We start from the raw sequence: 17,803 nt of genomic DNA, 5'->3' as shown, positions 1-17,803 counted from the left end.
CAGGGCGTTCAGTGGGTGCAGAATTGTCGACAAATTCGGCAAAAACTTATGATAGTAATTCACCAATCCGAGGAATGACCTCAGTTGCGACACATTTTCAGGTGCTGGGGCCTTAACAACCGCTTCAATTTGTCAGGGGACTTATGTAACCCCTCTTCATCAATCACGTGGCCACAATACGATATCTGTTTCTTTAAAAATTCGCACTTGGGGCGGTTGGCTCGCAGCCCATGTTCCCGTAGTCTAGTGAGCACCTGTTCTAGGTTGTTAAGGTGTTCACTGTCATCTTCACCTGTTACAAGGATGTCGTCCAAGTAACACTGAGTCCCCGGAATCCCTTGCAGAACTTGTTCCATCGCTCTTTGCCATATCGCCGGAGCCGATGCTACTCCGAATACCAATCGATGATACTGGTAAAGACCTTTGTGAGTGTTTATCGTGAGATACTTCCTAGAGGACTCCTCAACCTCCATCTGCAAATATGCTTGTGCTAGGTCAATTTTTGTAAAATGCTTCCCTCCAGACAGTGAGGCGAAGATGTCTTCTATCCTTGGAAGAGGATATTGTACTGTGTGAAGGACTGGGTTCACCGTCACCTTGAAATCCCCACAGATGCGAATCTTCCTTGGCTCCCCGGACTTATTGCTTAACGTTTTCTTCATGACAGGAACGATGGGTGTCGCCCACTCGCTCCAGTCGACCTTAGACAACACGCCCGCCTTCTCCAGATTCTCCAGCTCTGCCTCGACGGCTGGGCGAATTGCATATGGTACCGGTCTTGCTTTGAAAAACTTGGGAACTGCATTCTCTTCTATTTTTATCGAGGCGGTTACGCCTTTAAGCGTGCCCAGTTCTTGTTAAAATACCTCTTTGGCGTTAGCTAAGATTGTTGGCAATCGTCCAGGAGTGACGTCTTCATCTTTTTTACCGTCCACCGTCATTGCATGAATGGCGTGCCAATCTAAGTTTATCTTCCTGATCCATTCACGTCCCAATAACGGTGGTCCACCATTTGGCAGTATGTAGAGATACAATTTCCATATTTTCTTGCCGTTGTATTCGACAGGCACCCTTATTTTTCCTCTGGGGTGTACTTTTTGCCCCGTATACGTCGTCAAGACGATGGATGTCTCTCTCAAGGGTATGTGTGAGAATAGCCGCTCGTAGTCTCGTCGATTCATGACGGTTAGCACTGATCCTGTATCCAATTCCATTTTAACTTGTGACCCTGCTATCGTGAGGGTGACCCAAATGGTTCGGTGATCCTCTTTTGCGATTACATTGTGAAGTTTGAGACAGCTTAGTCTCCTGTTCCCGGATTCACTATCGCTCATCTGGTCTTCGGAACTACTGTCCGTAATCTTTTGTACTTTCTTGTACGGTTCCTTAGTAGCCTTTTTGTTGTCGCTGGTCTTCTTCCCAGACCTGCAAACTCATGCAATGTGTCCCATCTTTCCGCATTGCCTGCATATTTTGTCTTTGGACCAGCAGTCCTTCTGGTCATGGTTAGTTCTGACGCAGCGATAACATTTTGCAAATCCCCGTGTCATTTCGTGGGTGCCATATTCCTGTGGCTTTTGTTGAATTTCTGCAGCTCCCCTGGCTGCTGCTTCATATGATACTGCCACGCTGAAAGCCTTATCTAGTGTCAGCTCTTTCTCTGATAGTAACTTCTTCTGTGTTCCTTCACTCAGGAGTCCACAGACAAATTTGTCCCGTAGGGTATCTGCCAGTCCTTCTCTGAACTGGCAGTGCTTTGATAGCTTGCGTAGTTCCGTAAGGTGCTCAGCATTGCTCTCATCTTTATGCTGAGTTCTCCTGTGGAATTTAAATCTTTCTGCTATCAACAGCGGTGCAGGGTTTAGGTGTTCCTGTAGGACAGCAACAATTTCATTAAAACTCTTCGCCTTCGGTTTGGCTGGAGTAATCAGGTCCCGCAATAGGCCGTGCGTTCTAGCGCCCATTAAATTTAGCAATACCGATGCCTTTTTCTCATCAGCTGTTTCGTTTGCCTCGAAATATACCTCGACTCTTTCCACATATGTGGTCCAGTCCTCTATTGTATTATCAAATGCAGTGATACAGCCAGTCTTCGGCATCTTGCAAATCTAAAATGGTGCCTCCCGCGCTTTGCCTTCTTCCCCGATTTAACAAAATGGCGCCTCCCGCGCTTTGCCTTCTTCCCCGCTTTTGCTAGCGCTGCTTTCCGCGGTTCCCGTTGCAACCTGCAGCTCCTCGCGGTTTCTTGCGCGTTTAATATTTCTTTTTTTATTATTTTCCCGTCGTGGAACAACCCTGTGGAACTCTTGCCTCCCTCTTCTCGGGTCTATACTCAGCCCGGCTTCGTAGCACCGGCCGCGCCCTATGTGCTCCACCCTCTCTCTCTCTTCTTCCCGACAACGCTGCTCGGCCCCGTTGCAAGCCACCCGCTTGAGTTCGCGACCGCCGCAGCCCAGGAAGGATCAGTGTACTACCTGCCACCAGCCCGATTAGCTGAAGCACCGTCGACAGGAACCAGGCCCCGCTTTCGACAGCTTCTCCAGCAATCTTCAACTCCGCTAACACAGGGGCGGATGCCCACAGTCGACGCCCATTTCTACTGCCTCTTACTTTCTTTTCTTTCTGGCCTCGACCTCTGCTCACTTCACTGTAGGAATGGATCCCAGGAGGTGGTGCAGACTGTAGGTAAGTTCGTATCTGCTCGTCGCCAGTATTATGTCCGTGAATGATTGAGACACGGACAGCAGGAGTTGAACAAAACAAGTCTTTACTGATGGAAGTCAATCGAGAACTGAAAACAACAGAGGCTCACTAGCGCCTTTTATACAGGGGTGGTCACTGCCGGTACTGCAGTCTGAGACCAGTTATTCTCTTAAAGGTACATACACAACACGCTCCAACTGCCGGAGCGCAGTGCTTGCGTATCCCAGGGGCGCAGTTAGTTCGATGCATCCCCTGGGATCATGTGGGCCATGGGGAGCCAATCGGAGCAGGGAATGCTCCAGTCATAAGTCTGACAGGAAGAGCTGTCAAGACTTATAAATGCTACGGCCCTAAAACAGCACTAAATCTTCAAATTATTTTTTTTTTAAATCATATTTTTTAAATAAACTATAAATTACATGAAATAACTATTTGAAACAATAATTTAAATTTTTGAAAAAATAATTTTATTTTCTAACAGGGCTAAAAATAAACTTACCTTGCTTTAAAGTATTTAAAAATATTAAACCTGTGGAAAAAATGTTTTAATTTTAATTAATTCACCACTTACCTTGTAAAAAGCAGGCCTTACGCCTGCTTTTTACATTTCTAAATTCTGGAGACTTACCCTCCCGGGAAAGCCTGTAAAAAAAAAACGAAGTTCGATGCGCACGCGCAGACTCTCCTGCGCATGCGTTCGACCTCTGAACCCCTTTGTTCAGAGGAACGGAAGTGCCGGTTTCCCACGCATGCGCAGTGCATGCAGGAAACCGGCACTTCCATTGCGCCTACGGGTGAGTACCCCGGTGCGTACTCACCCGGGGAGACCCGAATTTCTGGGCCATGGTATATCTTTTATGAAATTTGTAGCCATTTCTATCCTGTTGTGCAAATTTTCAATCACATTACAACATCATGTACATATATAAATTGATTCTTCAGAACAGGTGTAAAATCATATTCAAATATTGCATTAACACTGACTTGAACATCATCTGCCCTTGCATATTTAATGAAATGTGATACAAGCTGTGAACATCCTCCTACAATTAGCGTGAAATAAAACATATTTTGGGATTATACAGGTACGTGGATATCACATCAGTAACAAACTCAGGCGACACAAAACAGAACGCAGACTGACTATTTTTTCAGAACTCGTAGGATTGGCTAATTTTTGCAATACTCATTTGCCATTGAATTGTAAAAGAAAGACCACTTAAGATAGGAAGTAGAGGACTAGAATACAAGGGGGCCGAAGTTATGCTGCAGCTATACAAAGCCCTGGTCAGACCACACCTGGAGTACTGTGAGCAGTTCTGGGCACCACACCTTAAGAAGGTTATATTGGCCTTGGAGGGAGTGCAGCATAGGTTTACCAGAATGATACCTGGACTTCAAGGGTTAAGTTACGAGGAGAGATTACACAAATTAGGGTTGTATTCCCTAGAATTTAGAAGGTTAAGGGGTAATCTGATCGAAGTTTTCAAGATATTATGGGGAACAGAGAGAAGCAGGTTGGGAATTCTAGGACTAGGGTGCATCGTCTAAAAATTAGAGCCAGACCTTTCAGGAGTGAAATTAGGAAACACTTCTACACACAAAGGGTGGTAGAAGTTTGGAACTCTCTTCCGCAAACGGCAATTGATGCTAGATCAATTGTTAATTTTAAATCTGAGATTGAAAGCTTTTTGTTAACCAAAGGTATTAAGGGATATGGGCCAAAGGCGGGTATATGGAGTTAGGTCGCAGATCAGCCATGGTCTCATTGAATGGTGGAATAGGCTCGAGGGGCTCAATGGCCTACTCCTGTTCCTATGTTCCTAAGTATGGGTAGGCTGATTGTCCAAGTTAGTGTTGCTGGCAGGCAGCCTCACCCACCAGCTGCACATGTCGGTAAACTGTAAGTGTGCTGAGCATTTATTTTAATGGATGGAAAGTTGTGTGCAGAACACCCACTATTCCCCAGTAAGTGTGGTCAGTGGGTGAGGCTCCCCTCCGACAGTGCAAACCTGAGAAATCAGCCCTCAGATATTGTATTTCTAACCCACTGCACCGTACAGCAGTAAAATATTATCATTCTCACTTTTGATTCCTCATATGATGAGTTTCTGATCGGTGTTGAGTGGAGGTTAGGCACAGAAAGAAAGCTCTTCTTTGAAATAGTGCCATGGGATCTTTTACGTCCACCTGAGAGAGCAGACAAAAGATGGCACCTCCAACAGTGCAGCACTCCCTCAGTAATGCACTAGAGTGTCAGCCTAGATTTTTGTGCTCAAGTCCCTGGAGTGGGACTTGAACTCTAACTCAGAGGTGAGAGTGCTACCAACTCAGCCACGACTGACACTCAGGGACTAAGGAAAGTCAAATCAATCTGAGCGCCACCTCTTGTACTGTTTTCATGTTGCTGCTAGAATGCAGAGAGTCCTGCACTGAAGACAGTGACCTGTGAGTACTGCTCGTTCCACTTTTCCATGCATTGTGCTACTAATCATGATGTGGGCCATTGGATGGAGGCATACGTTTTGTACTGTCTTTAGGATAGGCCTGAGGAGTTACAAAAGCTTGCATCTACGGTGCCTTCAGAGGTGTGTAACCTGCACTTGTAGTATGCTGCTGGAAGTGGAAGTACCACATGGGTGATGCCAACAACATACTGCCAAAATGAAACTGCTATCACACATTGCTTAGTGTCAGTAGAAACCAATATTTCAGCATTTTGGAAGAAAATTGTAAACTTGCCCTCTTGGTTGGGTAACTTTGTGAAGCATGCAAGGGCCTAAAGTGGGAGAAAACAAATGAAAATAAAATCAGATAACCATTTTCATGATTATATTTTTTAATGTTTTCTAAAGGAAATCAATCTGCTCCAGCTAATTTTGTAGTTGAGTACAGACATGCCATATAAATGTGTAATGTCGAGTTTACTAGTTCGGCCAGCAGCAAAGAAATACAATGTAGGTGATGTAGAATTCCATCATGTGTTTTGGTGGGACTCCAGCACATGCCACTAGCATTGAGAAAAATCAATGTGCTATCAGATGTCGCCCTCAGCCAACTGCAGCATTCTCTTCCAATTAGAGCTTGACTAATTAGTTCTGAACACCTCCTGACTCACACATCATGCATGAGGAAAGAAAATGGTCGATCTTGATTGCTTGCCATTTTGTTTCCATTCAAGTGCTAAGCTTCCAGTCTCTGTTGCAGTGCAGTGGTACATTTAGTGCGTTCAAAGAAACGGACATTATTAATTCATCCATTCATTCCTCTAAAGACTATCATGCACAATTTAAAGCACAGACTCGGAGAGACACTTCACATTCAACACAGAAATATTTCTCATATGATTTACATATTAGCTAAAAAGGCACCATTTACTTCTTGTTTAATGTAGTACAGGGAATCCTTTCATATTCATATTGGGGGCTTTGTTCTGGCCGACTGGATTTGATCCCTGTTGCAGGGTCATTGAAGCTGTTGGAAATGAAAATTCGTCTCACAGTCTCCCACACCAACAACCATTTCCGCTTTGAAAAGACAAGTAATTGTTTTACAAGGACTTTTGAAAGGAATCGTTTTAATGAAAAAGGATTTTCTGGCTAAAATAAAAGTACACCCACAGCTTCCAAACAAAGACAACATTCTGCTGCTTTCTGAATGATTCGGATTAATTCTTACAGTTGCCACACTACAAATATGTTTACCGGTTACAACAGTTTAAAAAAAAATTAGATCATTGTTCAACTCAAACTATAATATATCAGATAGCTCCACAAAATGTCTTTGAGCAATTATTTAACATCGGGAATACTGACTACTTTGTTCGAAATAGCAAAAAAAACACTCCCTCGATTAAACTTTGATTTTCTAAGTTTATCCATTGAGCACCTGAGCCATTCAGGCCCGGAAGGCCCCAGGTTTGATCCCCAGTTTGTGCCGAGTTGGATTGATCATATGACTGCGCACATACAGCCTTAGTGCTCTTGAGCTAAACAACAACTTGTATTTATATAGTGCCTTTAACGTAGTAAAACGTCCTAAGGCATTTCACAGGAGTATTAAAAGACAAAAAATTTGACACCGAGCCACATATGGAGAAATTAGGACAGGTGACCAAAAGCTTGGTCAAAGAGGTAAGTTTTAAGGAGCGTCTTAAAGGAGGAAATAGAGGTAGAGAGGCAGAGAGGTTTAGGCAGGGAATTCCAGAGCTTAGGGCCTAGGCAACAGAAGGCACGGCCACCAATGGTTGAGCCATTATAATCAGGGATGCTCAAGAGGGCAGAATTAGAGGAGCGCAGATATCTCAGGGGGTTGTGGGGCTGAAGGAGATTACAGTGATAGGGAGGGGTGAGGCCATGGAGGGATTTGAAAACAAGATTGAGAATTTTGAAATCGAGGCACTGCTTAACGGGGAGCCAATGTAGGTCAGCGAGCACAGGGGTGATGGGTGTATGGGACTTGGTGCGAGTTCGGACACGGGCAGCCGAGTTTTGGATGACCTTAAATTTACGTAGGGTAGAATGTGGGAGGCCAGCCAGGAGTTTTTTGGAATAGTCAAGTCTAGAGGTAACAAAGGCATGGATGAGGTTTTCAGCAGCGGATGAGCTGAGGCAGGGGCGGAGACGGGCGATGTTACGGAAATAGGCGGTCTTTGTTATGCTGCAGATATGTGGTCAGAAGATCATTTCAGGGTCAAGTATGACACCAAGGGAAAAAAATAGCCAATGAATACCGAAGATGAGGGTGGCAGCACTAGTTCCATCACACGTGGGCTTCCTGTTGGATTATTTCTGCCAATAAGCAGTATAAGTAAAAATAAGTTATTTAATACGGTTCAACTGTTTCAGAAATTTTAGAAGAATACCGTTCAAATAAACGCTGAGAATTCGGACCCCCCCTCACCCCTGAACCCTTGTCCCCCATTATCGTCCCAATATTGTGGCTTTATACCAATTAAGAACCCTTCACCTTCAAACAGCATATTTTCAACATAGCCCTACAATGGTACTTTGTTTATACTTGTAGTCTTGTAAGAAAGAATGAACAAACTTGCATTTGTATAGCATCTAATTATGTCTGTCAGAACGTCTCAAAGTGCTTCACAAGCAATGCATTATTTATTGAAGTGCAGTCACTGTTGCTATAAGTAGAGATTGCATTCAGCTCTAACGTTAGTTTCAATGCCCCAAATCATATACTAGGGGACTAACTATTAAATTTCATATCTGATGGATTCACTGAAGAAGCAGTGGTCTTTTGTTTGGTCTCTAACCGTGACTTCAGTCCACATTGACTGAGGTCAGCTCACTATTCCAGCCGAGTATCCAGCCAACAAAAAGGTCAATTGGGGAAATTTGTATCAATACAAAGATAATACATGTGCATTGTTAACACTGAGCCATGTAGAACCAATCTGTAACAAAAATGAATTTGCAGTTCTCGTATAAAAAATAATTCAGTACAAGTATAGAATTTCCAAAGCTGTTCAGATTTGCCAGTCGCACATATGAGCCGGGGGAAAAATTGAGTTGGGCCCCCTTTGGGGCGCTAACTTCGCCGGGGCGTTACTTTTAGCGCCCCGAAAAAATTAGCACCCCCAAGGCCGAAATTTATTGGTAGCGCCCCAAGAGGGAAGCGGGGTGCTACTGGAAGCGCCCCGCCTCCCTCTTGGGGCGCTGCGAGGGATTATCACGGAGCTACGTGCCGCGGGAGTGCCGGCAAAAGTGCCTGGTACTCAAGCGAAGTGCCGGGCTCACGGAGTGCAGCCAGCACTCCGCGGGGGGGGCTGCTGAGGAGGCCAGGGACGGCAACGGGGGCAGGTGCTGGCGGGCAGCCAGCAACAAAAATGGCCGCCCAGCACCTCGCCTTTAATTAGCGCCACCCCGGCCACAGGTATGCCCCCCTGACACCGTCGGACACAGCATCTGGCAGTAAGTCAGGGGGCGATACCGAAGATTGCGGTCTGGACGCTGTGCACGGCGATGACGTCATCACTGGAGGTGCAGCGCCGCGGTGTGCTAACAGTTACTGCCGCTGCTAACCTCCCACTATATTTCGCGGGAGGCATTGGCGGCGCTGCGCCCGGGCGCTAGTTGCTTTGCACCCCCTTAGTGCCCTCTTAGGGCACTAATGGGAGGCGCAAAGCAACCAAAATTTTCCCCCGAGGAGTTTATCCAGATTGCAGAGGTCGTTTAATGGACTGCCTCACAGAAGCACAGCTTGTTATCTTGGGAGTAGAAAGTGTATGTGCATGCACTTTATATGATGCCGTCTATGAGGAATAGCCTGCTAGCAATCACTGGGAGATTTCTGGTAATCACTTGAGGCACTGAATGGCATCAAAACCAAAAACATATCTGTCGTATAGGCCACAGGTGACAGCCAAGGGACATTAATATATTCTCCAGAATACATGAAACGAATGTTTTCAAGATGGCTCCTGGACTGGCAGCTCATTTCTGAGCTGCTCTTCTCTTTAACTGTATCTGTGGTCAGCCATTGCCATCCTTTGCTCTTTCTTCCCCCAATCTCCTTTCTCCCATTGATTAAGATACCCTGGCTCTGATAGTGAAGGCATTTCAGCCCAAACTACAAGTTTAAACTACGGGCCAGAAATTCGGGTCCCCACAGGTGAGTATGCGCTGTGCACTCACCCGTAAGGCCAGCGGAAGTGCTGGTTTCGTGCATGCACTGCGCATGCGCTGGAAACCGGAACTTCCGTTCCCTTGAAGGAAGGGGTTCGGAGGTCAAACGTGTGCGCCGAAGAGGCAGCGCGTAGACCTGGAACTTCCGATTAATTTTTTTTACAGGTTTCTCTGTGCGGGTAAGTCCCTAGCAGCTGCACGTGGAAAAAAAAGGCGCAAGGCCTGCTTTTAACAAGGTAGGAGGTTAGTTAAGTAAAAGTTAAAGAAAATTTCCACAGGTTTATCATTTTAAAATACTTTAAAGAAAGTTAAGTTTACTTTTAGCCCTGTTAAATACTTTAATTAATTTTTTCAAAAATTTAAATTTTTGTTTAAAATAGTTAATTTATGTAATTTATAGTTATTTTAAAAATGTGATGTTTTTTTTAAATTTATTTGAAGTTTTACTTAGGTTTTGGGGCCAATCTCTATTCATAGATTTGACAGGTCTTCCTGTCAAATCTATGAATGGAGATTCCCTGCTCCGATTGGCTCCCCATGGCCCACGTGATCCCAGGGGACACTGTGAACTAACTGTGCCCCTGGGATACGCGAGCACTGCGCGCCGGCAGCTGGAGGAGGCCCAGGATCGGAATCCCATGCGGGCCCACTGCACAATGACAGACGCGCTAGGTAAGTGCAGGTCGGGGGCTTGCGCCTGTGGGAAGCCTCCGACCCAAATTTCTGGCCCTACAAGTTTAAAGCTGCCCCTGCAGTGTCCACTGCCCATCCCCCGGTGTGTCTTTGTTCTCACTGAGCTCCAACTGCCAGAACTCTGCTGAAACTTGACTTCCATCACCTGGATTCCTCTATCAACAGACTTGGTTGCTCTACTGACTACACGGTTTGACTCAGCAGCTGTGACTCTGCTCTGCTTTTCAGTCGCTACAAGTCTTACACTGCGGAATTCTTTTGTCAAATTGGTGTCCGATCTCCTGAACTTCTCTGGACAGCTAGGCTATGGGCTGGATTTTCATTCAGAAGTCGGGAAGGGGGCGGGACTACAACTTTCGGGGTTGTAGTCCCGCCTCCATCAAGATGCGGCCAATCCACGCGATTTTAACTTGATTGATCTTATTGAGCCCACCCAGCGGGCTCAGCAGGCCAATTGAGGGCCACCCGGCAACAGGTGACGTCACAGACTGAAATTTCATCTGTCAAGACGTGTTGACAGATGAAATATCAGTATTTCACAGCTGTTTGAAGCTGTCAAACACTGACAGTCTTACTTCAAACCTGAGTCCTTCTACGCAGACTCAGTTAGAAATCTCGCCGGCACTGAAAGCTGCAGGCTATCACTTTTGACAGATCGCAGCCATTCTGCTTTCTGTGCCGGCTGAATGATGGACTCCCGAAGCCTAGAGGAAGGAAGGCTGTAAAGGTAAGCACAGGTAATTTAAACTTCTTTACACACTTTAGACACACCAAACATACTTACCTTTGCACTCATGCACCCATCACTCACCTGAACACCGACATCTCGACCCCTCCAAGTCCTTCAACCCGACGGCCCGACTCCTCTAACCTGGCGTGGTTTGGAGCTGTCGGGAATCCCACACGACAACCTTCAAAATAGGGATTAGGCTAAAAACTGCCTGTTAGCTACTTGTTAACAGGCAGTTAATTGGCACTAATCCCTTCCCGCCTCGGGTCGGCGGGTCCCAGTGCGAGGCGGGTACCCGCCTCCTTTGAAACTTACATGGAGGCGGGTTTTGGGCGGGATGGTGTCGGGACCCCCGAATTCGGGGTTTTAGCCCCCCGCACACCTAAAAGCCTGCCTCACGGCACACTGAAAATCGAACCCTACATTTCTGCTTTGAACTACACTGAATTACACCACTAAGTTTCTGCACTGGACTACACTGGATCACACTGTAAGACTTAGCTGCTGTGTTTCTACCTCTGCTGCTAAAAGATTTTTTAATTTTTAAACTGCGGCTGTGACTTTGCTGGCCTGGCTGTACTGGTTTTTCAGCTTTGATGGCTTCTAGCTAGCAGCTGCTGCTTCACTTGTGTCCGGTGACTCGTTCTACTGGTTATCAGCTTTGCTGGTTGTTGGCTTGTGGTTTTACTTTTCCCCCCGCCGCTTTGATCTACCATGACCTCCAACTTGCGTCAATTTCACCATCATCTTTCTGCACCACTACCGACTCTCATTCCTACGGCAACAACCTCCATCCTTGAACTCTCTACCCTTCAGAGAGCTTCTGGACTTCACTCACCTGCTTTGGACAGCAGTTCGTTGATGCTCCGTACCTGCCCCATCCTGCTTACGCCGGCTATGACCTTCCATGGGACCTCTGACTTTGACCCTGGTCTCCCTACAATTGGCCCAGAAATTCGGGTCCCAACACATGAGTACGCACGGGGTACTCACGCGTGGACCCGATGGAAGTGCCCGGTTCCTTGCATGCACTACGCATGCGCGGGAAACCGGCACTTCCGATCCTCTGAACGAAGGGGTTCAGAGGTCGAACGCGCGTGCACAGGAGTCTGCGTGTGCGCTTTGAACTTACGTTTTCTTTCAGGTTTTTCCGTGAGGGTAAGTCTTTAGATTTTAGAAATGTAAAAATCAGGCGTAAGGACTACATTTTAAAAGGTAAGTGGTCAATTAATTAAAATTAAAACATTTTTTCCACAGGTTTGTTATTTTTAAATACTTTAAAGCAAGGTAAGTTTATTTTTAGCCCCTTTTTTTATAAAATTATTTTTTTCAAAAATTTAAATTATTGTTTAAAATAGTTATTTAATGTAATTTATAGTTTATTTAAAAAGTGTGATTTAAAAAAAAAATTATTTGAAGGTTAACTACTGTTTTGGGCCCTCAGCATTCGTACGTTTTGACAGGTCTTTCTGTCAATCTTATGAATGGGCTTTTCCCTCCTCCGATTGGCCGCCCATGGCTCACGTGATCCCAGGGGATGCATTGCACTAACTACGCTCCGGGACACGCCAGCACAGTGCGCCGGCCTCTGGGCCAGGCCCCGGAGAGGAATTCTACGCAGGCCCAGAGCTCAACTGCCGGCGCGCAAGGTAAGTGTAGGTCGGGGGCTTGCACCCGCGGGAAGCCCCCGACCCGAATTTCTGGGCCATTGTCTCCAACCTATTCCCTGCTACCAGGATATATGTATCCCATTAATTACTACATTTAACCAGGCCTATGTAACCTGAGCTTTTCCCCTGTGTCCATTCATGTGTGCACTTTGGCTGCTGCTCCGGACCTGAGGGCCATTCAATACTTTTTCACTTTTTCTCCCCCTTTTCCTTTTCTCTCTATCCCTCCCTGACTGCTCTCTCCTGTCGTCATGCCTCCTTTCATCTCTCTTCTCTTCAATACTCTGCCCTCCCAAATCCCTACCCCAATCCTTCATTACTCTTCAACCATCCTACTCTCCTGCTGCTGTCCCAGGCTTGACTCCCTCTTAGATAAGCCTACAGCTTCCCTCTGTGCCTCTCTTGGCATCCATCAAGGCACTCGTCACTGCCACCTTACGAGCAGCAACCCCAACTGTCCCGTCCTACTCTCTCGCCAACCTTCCCGCCCAGTGCGCCCACTGGGGGCTAATCTTGCCAATCTCCTCCCCATCCAACTCATCCCCCCCGCTCCCCACCCCCACCCCCAGCGCTGACACTGTGAATGCTGGCAGTGGGTCAGCCATCACTGACCCTCTCCGCATTTCCCTCCAGAATGTTCATTCACTTGCGAACAAGGCCCTTGTCATCCATGAGCTTATCGTGGATGATTGCATCAACATCATGGCCCTGATGGAAACTTGGTTGAGGGGTGATGACACCTTACCCTTAAATGAAGCCTCCTCACCTGGCTATACCTTCCACCACTTGCCCCGCTCAGACCGCCGTGATGGCGTGTGGCTCTCATCACCAAATCACACCTTGGTCTGCCCCCCTACTTCTCCGGCACTTTCTCCTCCTTTGAGCATCTAAAATTCTCGTTCTCTACCACTGGCCCAAGTACCATAAAAAGTTTATTACCGAGATATCTTCACTGTTCTCCTCCCTCAGCCTCTGCACCAAATGATTTCGCATCCTTGGTGATTTCAACCTTCATCTCAATTCATCATGCTCTCTCTCCTCTGAGTTCACTAGCCTCCTATCCTCCCTTAATCTCTCCCTCCATGTAAATTCCACAACCCATATTCACAGCCACCTCCTCAACCTTGCCATCTCTCATGGCCTCGCTACTCTCATCATGTCAATCGCAGGTAAGGCCATCTCTGACCACTTCCTCGTCTCACTCTCCACCCACATCCCCCTTCCACCCCTTCCACCCCCCCGCCCCCCCCAACCCTATTTTCTTCTGTGTCCGCCCCTGGAAAAACTCTCTCCCAACTCTCTTACAACTGCATTTATGAAATCCCAACTGTCCAGCCTTTGGTCCTCCATTCACCACGACATTTCTGCAGCTACCAATCTGCTCAACCACACCTTCACCACCACCTTTGATGCCCTAGTCCCTATTAAAACAATTACTCTCTCTCACCCTGGCTGTTACTCCTGGAACAGCCCTCATCTTCACTCCCTTAAGTCCAAGGGACGCAGACTTGAACGGATGTGGTGGACAACTGGTTTAGCCATTCACTGCCAGATCTGGCTGGACCACATAAAGCATTATCGGGTCCTGTTCTCATCTGCCAGAATTGCTCACTATTCCAGAATCATTCTGGAATGCAAAGATAAACCCCGGCTGCTAACTGTCTCATTAAACCCCTCCCCTGTCTCCTCCACCCTCACCTCTGACAACAAGTATGAGGAGCTCATGGACATCTTTGTCTCTAAGATTGAGACCATCCGTTCAGCTGCCTCTGCCACTTCCCTTCCTTCCCCTAGCCCACCGGGTCAAACTTCCTCTAAGGTTCCCCACTGCCCTAGCTCTGAACTCACAGCTTTCTCCAGTTTCTCTCTGACCTCCCCTCATGACCTCTCTGTGCTCATCTTGTCCATGAGACCTACTTCCTGCTCCCTCGACCCTATTCCCACCAAACTGCTGACCACCCAACTTCCTTGTCTGGCTCCCATGTTAGCTGACATTGTTAATGGTTTTCTCTCCTCAGGTACTGTCCCTCTCTCCCTTAAATTTGCCGTCATCATCCCTCTTCTCAAAAAAACCCTTGACCCTTCCGTCAATGCAAACTACCGCCTCATCTCCAACCTCCCTTTCCTCTCCAAAGTCCTTGAATGTGTTGTCGCCTCCCAAATCCATGCCCATCTTTCCCACAACTCCATGTTTGAATCCCTCTAATCAGGTTTCCGCCCCTGCCACAGTACCGAAACGGCTCTCATCAAAGCCACAAATGACATCCTTTGTGACTGTGATGAAGGTAAACTTTCCTACCTCGTCCTTCTTGACTTGTCTGCAGCCTTTGACCCGGTTGACCATTCCACCCTTCTCCAAGACCTCTCCACCATTGTCCAGCTGGGTGGGACTGCACTCGCCTGATTCCATTCTTATCTATCTAATCGTAGCCAGAGAATCACCTGCAACGGCTTCTCTTCCCGCTCCTGCATCGTTACCTCTGGTGTCCCCCAAGGATCTATCCTTGGCCCCCTCCTATTTCTCATCTACATGTTGCCCCTTGGCGACATCATCCGAAAACACAGCATCAGTTTCCACATGTACGCCGATGACACCCGGCTCTACCTCCTACCACTTCTCTCGACCCCTCTACGGTCTCTAAATTGTCAGACTGCTTCTCCGACATCCAGTTCTGGATGAGCAGAAATTTTCTCCAATTAAATACTGGGAAGACCAAAGCCATTGTTTTCGGTCCCCACTACAAACTCCATTCCCTAGACACTGACTCCATCCCTATCCCTAACATCTGTTTAAGGCTAAACCACACTGTTCGCAAACTTGGTGTCATATTTAACCCTGAAATGAGCTTCCAACCACATATCCACGGCATAACTAAGACTGCCTATTTCCACCTCCGTAACATTGGCTGCCTCCGCCCTTGCCTCAGCTCATCCGCTGCTGAAGCCCTCATCCATGCCTTTGTTACCTCTAGACTTGACTATTCCAAAAAACTCCTGGCTGGCCTCCCACATTCTACCCTACGTAAACTTGAGGTCATCCAAAACTTGGCTGCCCGTGTCCGAACTCGCATCAAGTCCCGTTCACCCATCACCCCTGTGCTCGCTGAGCTACATTGGCTCCCCGTTAAGCAATGCCTCGATTTCAAAATACTCATCCTTGTTTTCAAATCCCTCCATGGCCTCGCCCCTCCCTATCTCTGTAATCTCCTTCAGCCCCACAACCCCCCCGAGATATCTGTGTTCCTCTAATTCTGCCCTCTTGAGCATCCCTGATTATAACCGCTCAACCATTGGTGGCCGTGCCTTCTGTTGCTTAGGCCCTAAGCTCTGGAGTTCCCTGCCTAAACCTCTCCGCCTCACTACCTCTCTCTCCTCCTTTAAGACGCTCCTTAAAACCTACCTCTTTGACCAAGCTTTTGGTCACCTGCCCTAATTTCTCCTTATGTGGCTCAGTGTCAAATTTTTTGTCTTAAAATACTCCTGTGAAGCACCTTGGGACGTTTTACTGCATTAAAGGCTCCATATAAATACAAGTTGTCGTTGTTGTTATTGCTACTTATTAATCACTTGTATTTTTTTTGACAATTGTCAAAAGGTCGAACGGCCTTTCTCATTATTATGTATCTTGTGATCTTGTAAATGGAGTACAGAATGGGATGTAAGGTTGGAGACGATTACCCGAATAGAGTGGGGTGAGGCCGTGGTGGAATTTGAAAATGAGAATGAGTTAATGGGCCATTTTCTTGTTAAAAGAAATGCTATGTCTTTCCAAAAAGGAGAGGAGAGGCAAATGAAAGTGCCATCAGGGAATCTTTACCTCCCATAATTACAGTACTGACTCCCATATTATTCACTATTTTAAAATGTTGCATCTAAAAGATACAGGAAGATTGAAGCCAGTTAAATTATGGTTTTGATCTCTGCATTGTGGATTTAGACTTTTGCATCACTCACAGACTCCACAGCCTGCAACAACCAAAGCACCGAGTGCCTCTACCAGCATCAATCTAAAATTAGCAGCAGGGAAGGACATCCAAGTTACACAACTCTTCAAAGCGTAATAACCATAACAGGATTCATGGTGAACCAAAATAAATGTTTTCCTTTCTAAAATTCAAAGGATATATGTTATTCAGGTGAGCGACACAGATACAGCTCGTTCACAACATGTACCTAATTCTTGCACAGCTTGTTCCACAGATTGTGCTAGAAATGATCAGGTCCCTTCTACTGCAGCAGCAATTTCCATTATTTACAGACTGACTCAATCCACACATGTATAAAATGTCCTTACAACTGCCATTTAATGAGAACAAACACATTCATTACAAGTTTTAAAGCATTGTCTGCAATGAAAAACTTTTGGGGAAACTGTTTCCTATGTTTATCCAGTAACGTGAGTCAAATGCAGCTCATGTTGAAATATGCTATTGTGCAGTTTAATGTTTTTTTAAACCAATGCTAACAAATTATTATGGCAGTAAATATGTCTAATTGTGGTTTTTTTTACTGCTCCTTAGATAGCCAAAGGTTTTAGAGAATGCAATAATATAAAGTTCCAAAAAATAAAATCGAATGTTATTGCAACAACTTTATATAGCACCGCTTTTCAGGCAGCAAAACATCCTGCTTCACTGGACCAATGGTGGAGACTGAACAGGAAGTAAAGGAAAGATTAAGGGAGATAACCAAAAGCACAGTCAAAGAGATAAGTTTTGAGAAGGCTTTTTTGAAAGAGACTAGAGATATAGTGAGATGAGGACATTTATGGATAATTTTTCCAGTTCTGCTGCTTCAGCATCGGTGCCAATGAGCAGCGAGCTCAGAGTTTGCTGATGCAGCGCTAGGCTGACCTCACGGGATTTCCTGAGGTCAGCCTCATTGTGTGACTCGCAGCAAGCTCCTGGCTCGGATTTATCCTGCTGGCGGGTGCTAGCTGTCAGTGGGGTGGGGAGGGGAGGGGAGGGGGAAAAGGTGCAGAAGAATAGTGTGCAGCTGCAGCTCTTCAAAAGCAGGAGCTACTATTTAAAGGAGTTGTTGCTGGGCAGAAAACTCAAAATGGCTTGCCAGTGGTGCAGAACACCTCCATTTTCCATATGCAAAGAAGAGGCGAGGAACAGACAGACTGTGCAGCAAAAACAATTGAAGGGCCATCTTGTGAATCTCGATCCTAAGAATAATACCCGCAGCTCGTCTGCAATGAGGTAATTCAGATTGCTGCATTTTTGGGGCGTGGCAGTACTTTTAAAAATAGATAGCGCTGACCAACTCTGATGTCATTTTTTTCGTCTGAACAAAAGTTTGCTTCCATTATGCCAGGTGTCAGTAACTGGGGCTGACTAACTTACCCTGTGTTTCTCTTG

Source organism: Somniosus microcephalus, chromosome 9 (genome assembly GCF_052327205.1).
Source record: "Somniosus microcephalus isolate GS21.2 chromosome 9, FLI_Smic_1.0, whole genome shotgun sequence".
NCBI lineage: Eukaryota > Metazoa > Chordata > Chondrichthyes > Squaliformes > Somniosidae > Somniosus > Somniosus microcephalus.
The sequence above is the reverse complement of the archived record's forward strand: the minus strand, read 5'-3'. Positions refer to the sequence as shown.